This window comes from Chionomys nivalis, chromosome 9 (genome assembly GCF_950005125.1).
Source record: "Chionomys nivalis chromosome 9, mChiNiv1.1, whole genome shotgun sequence".
NCBI lineage: Eukaryota > Metazoa > Chordata > Mammalia > Rodentia > Cricetidae > Chionomys > Chionomys nivalis.
This window is the reverse complement of record NC_080094.1, coordinates 60,879,744-60,890,499: the sequence shown is the minus strand read 5'-3', so window position 1 is coordinate 60,890,499 and position 10,756 is coordinate 60,879,744.

Below are 10,756 nucleotides of genomic sequence, written 5' to 3'. Positions count from 1 at the left end.
GGTTTCTGGTTAGAAATCCCCATCGCTTATCTTTCTCAGTCTCATGTATTCATTTCCTTTCACTACAGTTTCTTCGCACCAAATCTTAGTTTCTTTCCTAAGTGCCTTCTGGAAGCTTATGAAACAGCACAAGATTGTCTGTCTTCAAGTCTTACCTTAGAGCCTTGCTCCTCCTCTTTTTTTTCTCACTTTTCTCAGTCTTCCAGGTGAAGGATTTTTTTCACAACCAAAATCAAGAAGAGAGGTGACCAAGACATGGCCATGACCTTAGCCCCATAGCTTTCTCCGAGACAGGATTCTTTTCCATGGTCTTAATTCAGCATTTCCTGAGTGCACCATTAGTTGTTGATGGAAGGCTGTTGTCGTTCACAGGTACGGTGTCTCAGGTGAGAGGTAAGGAAGCATAAAGAGACCTTCAATGGATCATGTGACAAATCTCGAAGAACAGGGGGAAGAGGAGAAGGAGGGGGAGGAGGAGGACTAAGAATGCAGGACTATGGCTTCTGATGGTGCAGATGGAATTTAGTGGGTTTGCACATTTTCATCTTTCATCTGTATTAACAGCTCCTTAAATCTGACTTGAGTTGTGTCCAGTTCCTCTTGAATAATGAGTAAACACTGACGGGGGAATTTGGTAGGAATCTGGCATTCAAGTGTTTATAGTATCTGGAAATATGAAGGAAGAAAAGAACTCTTTTAGCCTTAAAAACAAGGCCAGCCTGGTCTACAGAAAGTTCCAGAACAGCCAGGGCAACAGAGAGAAACTCTGTCTCCAAATACCAAACCAAAGCAAACAACCCAATAAGTAGGATAGTAAATCACCAGTGTTGAGACGCTGTTCCCTCCCCTTCCCTTCAAAATCCCAGCCTCTCTTTGGATTTCAGTGTAACGTCCCCAGAACTTTGTGAAATACCTTCATACTTGCAAAAAAAAAAATAGTCAGAGCTACAAACATATCCTAACTGCTAACAAAGAAAAATTACTTTTCTTAATTGGGGTGTTAATACCATTCAATTACCCATGACTCTTAAAAGAATCTGGGGTATCCCTAAGCAGACTGTGTGGCAAAATGTCTGTATACTTATAGCAGACACAATGGCAAAAACATTTTGTCTCTCCCCCCATTACAGATCCTCGGTTTAATTTTGATAGGAACAATCTCCCTTAGTTTCTAAAGTGTGTCCCTTGACCCACCTTTCTCCCATCATGACAGAAAGTATGTAGAATCTGTAAATCCCAATTCTATCGGAAGAGAAAAGGAGTGAAGGGTAGAAATAATGTCAAATAATTGAAAGCATCATGGATCCCATTATGGTTTATGGCTTTGTTCTAGGAATCAGATGAACGCATTGTAAAGAATCTGGCACTAAATTTATTATCATGGTTATCATCTTTCAGACAAGACATAAAATAGAGGAGGCTTCCCCCATCACCTGCCATCACTATAGATCCCATGGCACCTTCTACAAGAAGAGTCGAGTTATCCTGGCCCTGATCCAGATCCTACCATCTAATGACTTATATTTCCTTTGTAGTATGCCTGGGAGACATTATGGGTTCTTCGACTTTGAAACTCTTGTCATTACTGTAAGCACAGCCAAAGTGGGCTCCAGCAAACGGGTGTGGGGAACGCATTCTCACATTCCAGCATGTGGATCAAGTGAAAGAATGCACAGGCGGACCTGGAGGAGGAAGCTGATCGGTGCCATCAAAGTCTTCCTAGTGTGTCCCTAAGAGGGTTCCTGACCAACCAACCCCACTATGGCTGCTCATCAATATCAAATCTCATTGACCACATTGGGGCTATCATAGGACACTTGCCTAGCATTTGCAAGACCTTAGATTTGATATTCATTACTGGAAACGAAATCCCAGGTTGTAAATGTGTCACACGGATGTCACACCAGTCTATGAACCCCGTGCACTGTCTGTCTCCTTCCACAGTATAAAACCAAAGGAAAGGAAAAAAAAATCATTTTTCCTGACTTGCTCTTTTTTCCTTATCATTTTTTATTGAATTTACTGAGCTATACATTTTTCTCTGCTCCTCTCCCTGCCTCTCCTCTCCCCTTCAATCCTCTCCCGTGGTCGCTATGCTCCCAATTTACTCAGGAGATCTTGTCTTTTTCTACTGCCCATGTAGATTAGATCCATGTATGTCTTTCTTAGGGTCCTCATTGTTCTGACTTGCTCTTAATTCCAAAGCATTTTCCTTTGGAATTAAAAGAAAGCAATCGCGCATGGAACATTTCACACATCATTTTCACCTCTAGTTTCAGCTTATTCTCATCTAAATGGAATTCATGGAAATATCTGTACTGCATTTCTCTAAAAATTAAGGTGTATTAAATGAAATAATGTATACAAAAAATACATTTAATTTTTGTTTTAAAACCCTCAATTAAATAGCAGAATTTTAGTTTGTAAGACACTGATGACTGTACTGAATTCATGAAACCCCACAAAGATAAAAGTAAAGGATTTTAATGCTATGAGCACACAAGGACAATGAAATAAAAATAATACAAATTTGATGGTTTAAATAAAAACTTCAAGGGATACAAAATTTGACCTCTACTGAAGATCTGTGGATTTGATATTTAGACAGAGAGTGGGAAGGAATGGGTACAGATAGTATAACAGGTCCCTCCACGACTTTAAGTACTAGCTCCTATCTGTAAAACAGAGTTCTAGACAGGCTGGACAGAAAGATAACTCCTCTATTTGCAAAGATTCTGCCTTCTACAATACTAGCTTGGATATCACTGATAGGTTATCTTAAATCCTTATCCTATTACTGTGATAAAATGCCCTCACCAAAGGAGTTTCTCTTGATTCACAGATCAAGGATTCATTCTGTCAAGTAGGAGAAGTCCTGGCCGCAGAAGAGAGCTGCCCAGGAACCAGCCAAAGTCGGCTGCTATGAAAGCTGGTTATCAGCTACTTGTCTTGTTTTTATTCAGTGTGGCAGTTAAAGTGGGTCCCCCACTTCAGTTAACCTGATCTAGATAATCCCTCACAGGCATTGCCAGAGCTCATGCCTGATGATTCTAGACCCTGTCAAGTTGACAACAGGCAATACCATTAAACACATGTGGAGTTGTGAGTGTGACCCACCTCTGCCTGTAATGAGGGAAGTCCACTAGATAAAAATAAATAAACAAAAGATACTGCGGAAAGCTTTCCTAGTGACTTGGTATCTTAGTTAGGGTTTCTATTGGTATGATAAACACCATGATCAAAAGGCAAGTTAGGGAGGAAAGGGTTTATTTCCGTTTGCATTTCTAGGTCACACCCCATCACTAAGTGAAGTCAGAGCAGGAACTCAAGACAGAGACTTGGCAGCAGGACCTGAAGCAGAAGACAAGGAGATACGCTGCTTACTGACTTACTCCTCATGGCTTTCTCAGCCTGCTTTCTAATGTAACCCAGGACCACCTGCCCAGAAATAACACCATGCACATTGCGCTGGACCTTCCCACATAAATCTTTTAAAAAATGCCCTCCCTCCCCAGTTGCCTATAGGCAATTTTCCAGAGATACCTTTTACTAGATAACTCTATCTTATATCAAATTGACAAACAAAACAAAATAGAACATTCAGGAGTTGATGTTGTCCAGGAATATCGGATAGCAAGTCACAGAAAACCAAATCAAGCTAAGACAACAATGATGTTTATTAATCTGTGGACCCGAGAGCATCATAGTTTTAAGTCACACAATTCCTGATAATTTTTCATTTGAGAGGTAAAGACTTGGTACCCTCCTCTTGGCTATGGGAAAACATGAAGACTTGATTCTAGCAGAGCAGGCACGAGATACAAAAGGATCAACATTGAAGATAAAATCATGAGAGGCGGTGTGCCTTCTCCTGGGTCATTTACCCTAGGGAAAGTTGTATGTTCTGAAGACAGCTCTACACTGGGAGGCTCTTGGCTCTGGCCACTCGCTAGCTATGCAAGCTAGGGTTGGGAATCTACTCTCCAAACCAACCCAGTCTTTACAGTTTACAGGCTCTGTGAAGCCTTGCCTATAACCTGATTCTGAGTCGGAAGCCCCACATTCACCACCCCTAGAACTAACTCTATTAGACAATGTGTGAGATGGTGTTTGCTGTTCAAACCCACTGAAGGTGCCACCTGTTACAGAGTAATACTGTGCTGACTACAAACTTGTCTGTTTGGAAGAACATTGTTTCAATAGGCTACTCCATCTCCCGTCCCTGTCTTTTAATGTTGGACTTTGTATGTAGATCGTCTTTTGTAAGGTGGAGGTTTGTTACTGCTGCTGTTACTGTTTTCCTTGCTGTTAAGTTGTAGGAGCATCTCCTATTGTTTTACATTTTATCCTTTGTATTGGCTAGATAATTTGCAAATAATTTCTCTTTCCATAATTTGTCTTCCTTTTTCATCCGTTTGTTTGCTATGTAGAAAGATTTAGTTTGATACAGTACCCCTTGTTGATTTAGATTTTGAAGTCAGTCTTATGAAAGCAAGCTAATGCTATAAAGTGTTCCATTAGGGCTGAGGATGACATGGGTCAGTAGGGAAGAGCACTTGATGCTCAAGCTTGAGAAACTGAGCTCAGATCCTCAGTACCCACAAAGAAAGTAAGGCATGACAAAGGTGTGCTTTGTAACCCCAGTACAAGGAGGCAGAGCCAGGAAGACACTGGGAGCTCACCGGCCAGCTGCCTGGTGAACTCCAGGTTCAGTAAGAGACCCCCTCTCAAAAAATAAGATGGAACACAGAAGAGGAAGACACCTAATGTCAGCCTCTGGCCTCCACATGTGCATTAGGTGTGCCCATCCTCATACGTTTGTGTGTGTGTATATACACACACACGAGAGGGGGGGGAGAGAGAGAAGCTGTTTCCCTATATTTTCTTCTAGGAGTTTTAAAATTTGAGGTCTGACATTTGAATCTTTAATCCATTTGAGTGTCTTTCATGTGTGGTGTAAGAGAATGATGCACTCTAACTCTCTGTGTGTATAGCTAATTTTCCCATCCATTTGTTTAACCTGTGCTCCTTTCACCATTCTGTAGGCTGTGCCCTTGTCAAACATCAGCTGATTGTATATACATGAGGTTTTTTTCTGCACTTGCTATTTTGTTCCATTTGCTCATGCCCATCTTTGTTCTAATATCACACTTTTACTATGTTTCTAGTGCATGCTTACTATGGCTGTGCAATCTATGTTGATAATAAGAAGGATGGTCTCCCCAGCCTTATTTTTTTCTTTCTCAAGATTGACTTATTCCTTTGTGGTCTTTTGTGATTTCATAGATTTTACGATGTTTTCTTCTATCTATATAAAATTCCAATGCCATTTACAAAGCAGTGGAGCTGCACTGAATTTGTAGATTGCTGTAGGTAAAATGGACAGTTTAACAGTGTTAAATCTTCCAGTCTTTGGACACATGACTTTTTTATTTTCTTACACTAATGTATTACAGTTTTTAGTAGACAAGTTTTTTTACCTCTTTAGGTAACTTTCTATAATTTTATTCTTTTTATGTTTTTATTTATTCCTTTCTCATATATTACATTCTAACCACAGGTTCCCCTTCTTCCTCTCCTCCCAGCCCCTCTACCTCCCCTACCTCCCCTCTACCCTAGATCAACTCCTCCTCTGTTTCCTTCAGAAAAGGGCAGACCAAAGAGTCAACCCCACCCCCACTATTAGGAGTCCCGTGAAGAACACCAAGCTACTCAGCCATAACATAGGCAAAGGACCTATGTCAGAACCGTACAGGTTCTCTGATTATCCAGTCTCTGTGAGCCCCATGAGTCCTGGTTAGATGATTCTGTGGGCCATTTTCTTGTGGTGTCCTTGACCCCTCTGGCTCCTGCAGTTTTTCTGCTCCCTCTTCCGTAGGATTTGCCCAGCACCACCTGATGTTAGGCTGTGGGTCTCTACATCTACTCCTATCAGTTGCTGGATGAAGCCTCTCTGATGATGATTATTCTAGGCTCTGGTCTATGAGTACAGAAGAATATCTTTTTGATGTTATTTTAAGTGACAACTTTTTCTAATTTTTTTCAGGTAGCTCTCAGTTAAAGTCCTGAAAAGTCGCTGATTTCTATGTGTTAATATTGTAAGACTGAAGCAATGACCTTGATAGGAAAATGTTTGCTATGAAAGTATAAGGATCCGAGATCTCAGAAACCATATTTAAAAAGCCCTACCTGGTGATGTGTTTGTGTAATCTCAGTGCTGGGGAGATGGAGACAGGAAGATAGATCCCAAGGGCTCGATGGCCAGCCAGCCTAGCCTAATAGAGAGTTTCAGGTCACGTAAGAGATTTTAGTAAAAAAAAAAAAAAAAAAAAAAAAAAAAAACAACCAAGGTAGACAACACTTGAGAACAGCACTCAAGGTTGACTCCTTACCTACACAAACATGTACACATGTATGCACACACATGGAAATGCACACACATGCAAACCTACTGAAACTTTACTGAATTTAGTATTTCTTTGTGTTGGAATCTTCTGCTTGTTTGTTGTTGGTTTTTTTTTTTTTTGCCTATCACTATGGCAATAATACCTCATGGTGTATATGATAGGTAGAGATGGTGATGATGAACATCCTTGCCCTTTTCTGATCTCACTGTTTCTCACCACTGGATGTGTAGCCAACTCTGGGTTCTTTAGGTGCGGCCTTTGTGATAAATAGGTGCCTTCCTCCTGTTCTTAGTTTGTTCAGGGAGTTTTTAACTATACGAGGGTGTTAAGCTTTGGCAAATGCCATTTCTGCATACACTGGGTTCTCATGTGATATATATATATATACATATATATATGTATATATATGCTTTTTCATATACATTAATTAATTGCATTAATCTATTTTTATATGTTGGAGCGCCCATTCTTCCCAAGAATAACTGCAATTACCCATTGCACTGTTATTGGTAATATTTTATTAATGACATTTGAATCTTGTCTATCAGGAATATTGGCCTGTAGTTTTCTTGTAATATTTTGTCAGGATAGCACTGGTCTTACATTATAAATTTAGAAGCTTTCCTTCCTCTTCAAATATTTTGGAAGATTTTCAGAAGAATTAGCATTAACTTTTCTTTAAATTTTTTAAATCTGTAAAACCAATTAGTAAAAGCACATGGTCCCAGGTTTTTCTCAGTTGAGAGCATGTCATTGTTAATTTAAACTCCATGCCAGTCTAAGAGCTATTCAGGTTTTCTATTAAACCCTGACTTAGCCTTGGTGCATTGAATGCTTCAAAGCATCTACTCGTGTGTGCTAAACTACTCAGTTTGCTTGTGTCTAGTCGTTCACAGTAGCCGCTTATAGTCCTTTCTATTTCTGTAGGATCAGTTATGATGGCTCCTCTTCCACCTGTGATCTTTGTGTCCTTTCTTTCTGGCTTTGTCTCATGAAGATTTCTTCCTGATTTTTGCCGATCTTTACGAAACACCAACTCAATTTAAGAACTCTCTTTGGGAGCATGAGAAAGGGTTGAAGGGGAGAGGAGAGGATGGGAGGGGAACAGAGAAAAATGTACAGCTCAATAAAATCAATTAAAAATTTTTTAAAAAGAACTCCTTTACTCCTTTAAAACAAAAGGTACACGTAAGGTGGTTCTAGAAGTGACTTTTTCTTTTGCCCAGGAGAGGTGGATGTGATGATCCTCAGAAGATTTTTTTCATTTTATTTGCAAATATATTATTATTATTATTATTATTATTATTATTATTATTATTAAAAATTTCCACCTCCTCCCCTCCTCCATTTCCCTCCCCATCCCCTTACTACCCCTTCAATATTGTTAGATTCTAAAGATTGTTTAGACTATTCTGAGGTTTAGATTTTGTTAGGAATTTTAGGATCAGCTTGTGAGTTTCTAGAAGGAAGCCAGCTAAAAGCTGACAGACATTGTGGTGACGCTGTGGAGCAATAAATACCAGTTCTTCCATTGATTTGGTTTTGTTAGGTTTTGTGAATTTTTGTTTTGTTTTAGGTTTGGGTTTTGCTTTGTTTGTTGTTGTTTTGGTTTGGTTTTGGTTTTGCTTTTCTGTGTAACAGCCCTAGCTGTCATAGAACTCATTGTGTAGGTCAGATTGCCCTCGAACTCAGAGATCTGCCTGTCTCAGCCTCCTGCATGCTGGGATTAAAGGTGTACACCACCACAGCCTGGTGGTTTGGGTATTTTTCAATATCTGTAAGCAATATTTTATAATTTTCAGCAAGCAAGGATTTTATTTTTTACTAACTTCATTCATTTTGTATGTTTTCTTTTTATAGGACTGAAAATGGAATCATATTTCTCATTGTCAGTGTATAAAATAATATAGAATTATGATTAGTTCTTGTCTGTTATACTGTATCCTAGCTGAACTTGTTTCTGTATTCCTTCTTTCACTCCTTAAAGGCCTATCTGTAAAACAAAATCATGTGAAAATAGAAATATTGTTACTTCTTTTTTGCCAATCTATTCTTTTTTTTCTAGTGTAACTGTCCTGGGTAGAGGCTCCAGTATGATGCTGAACAGAAATGGGGGGAAAGATTTCCTGTTAACTATTTCTCTTAAAGAGGAAGCCTTTTAGTGGTTTACTATTGAGTATCAGTGTGGACTTTTCACAGATGACACAATTTAGGTGGTAAGGTTCCTCTCCGAATGTGTTGAGTGTTTGTAACATGGATGGTGTTAAGGTTTGTCAAATGAGCTGTCTGTCTGCTTTATTGCATAATTATGCATTTTCTGTCCAGCATCCCATTAACATAATAAATAAACCCTGAATTGGGGCATAACTACATGGTAATGGTGTTTACATTATTTGTATAGAGAAAGATGAAATCAGTTACTTAGTATTTTGCATCAAAATTCATAAGGGATGTTGGCCTATAGCTGTATTTTCATAGTGTACCATAAATTTTATATCAAAGTAATACTTGCCTTATAGAATGAGGTAGACATGTTTACTCTTCTATTTTTTAATTTTAAAATTATATTTGTGTGTGTGCATGCATACATGTGTGTGTGTGTTGGGTATGTCTGCATGTGTTGTGTGTGTGTGTGTGTGGACAAGGCATGCATTTGGAGATCAGAAGGCAACTTTCATGCCTTGGTTCTCTCCTACCGTATGGGCCTTAGGATCTCACTTCGGTGGTCAGCCTCATCAGCAAGCACTTTTACCCACTGCACCACTTCCTGGCCTTATCACCTCTATTTTCAGGGATAAGTTGGTCAAGAATTTATATGAGTGGTGAAGTCATTCTAGGTGGGCTTTACTTTCCAGAAAAACTTTAATTGTTAATTTAGTCTCTTTGCTTAAGATAGCTAAATTCAGACTTTCCATTCTACTTACGGCAATTTTTGGTAATTTGAGTGTGTAAAGGTGTTATGGACACCTCCATAAACACTGTGGACTCCTCCCTAAAGTTTGGTTCGGTTGTTTAGCTGATAAAGGCGCACAGAACTCCAAAAAGGACAAAGGATTGTTAACTTCTCTTCTGCTTGAACATAGCTTGGGAAAGCAGAGAGAAGAGACTTGCTTGAGGTTTAGTGGTAACTAGAGAGTTAAGGCAAAGTCCTCCATCCTCCATTACTGCCACATTAGGCGGCCTTCCAGTCATCTTGCCCAATCATGAACTAGAAGGGAAGAAGAAGGAGGAAGACTTAGAATGTCATCAGAGCCTGTAATCCATAGTTAGGTTGGCTATTATCAAAATGTTTAAGAAGGTTTCTAATGGTTTACTGTTCAATTGAACTTCCCTAAACTGTTAATCTATTCTGAATAAAATTTATAAAAGACAAAAACGTATAATCAGACCTTTTCTTTTGCTATTTGTTAAAACTTTTTATTGGTTCTTTGTGAGTTTCACATCATGCACCCCAATCCCACTCATCTCCCAGTCCCTCCATATCTACCCTCTGCCTTTGCAGCCTCCCGCCCCCAGAGGAAAAAAAAATCTCCTCGTGGAAAGAGCTGTGGGTCACAGTGTGTCACCCAGCACACCCTTTGGTCCAAATAGCTTTGCTTGCAAAGGTTCATTGCGATGAGTCGTTGGTCTGGTTTAAGGCCTCTGGCTTCCGCTACACCATCAATACTAGGTCCTCACTAGGACTCCTCTCAGATCCTGTTGTTGCCCCGCGTCGTGGAGCTCTTGCAGCTTTGAATCTGTAGAGCCAGCCCCTTCAAACGCTCCAGTTCTTAGATGGAGGAGATATTGGGGTGGGCCAATTCCAAGTCCTGGGTCTGGGCCTGAGTGGTAGTTGAATTGGTGAGTCCTCCTGCTCTCCCACTTTGCGCAGGTGAAGGGTGACTCCAACTCTCCCGCCTTCGGCAGCAGGCAAGGGTCAGGACTGGCTCTCCTCCCACGCTTACCCTTCAGGCCAGCTCTACTGTGCTGCCCAGATGAGGTGCAGGCTCGATACTCGTGAAAGCTGTAGCTGTTGAGGGGCCAGGCCGTCTCTCCCGCTCTCAGGGCCAGCTCTCCAGCCTGCCAGAGGCAGCGAGAGGATCAAGGGTGGGTAGGTGGGACCGTCTCTCCTGCTCTGTCCAGGTGAGGGGCAGGGCCTCTGCTCAGGCTCTGCTCAGCCTTCAGACATTGACACGGTCCCAGGTAGCAACCCAGACCAGGAGCATCAGCATGGCCTTTGGTAGTAACATAGACCATGGACATCAATAGAGACCCCAGTGGCTGCAGGGCCACAGACCCAGACATGGCCCTTGGGTGGCAGCACGGGCTGTTGCTCACTGCCTTTACATCTCGCGTCCAAATCTCTTCAT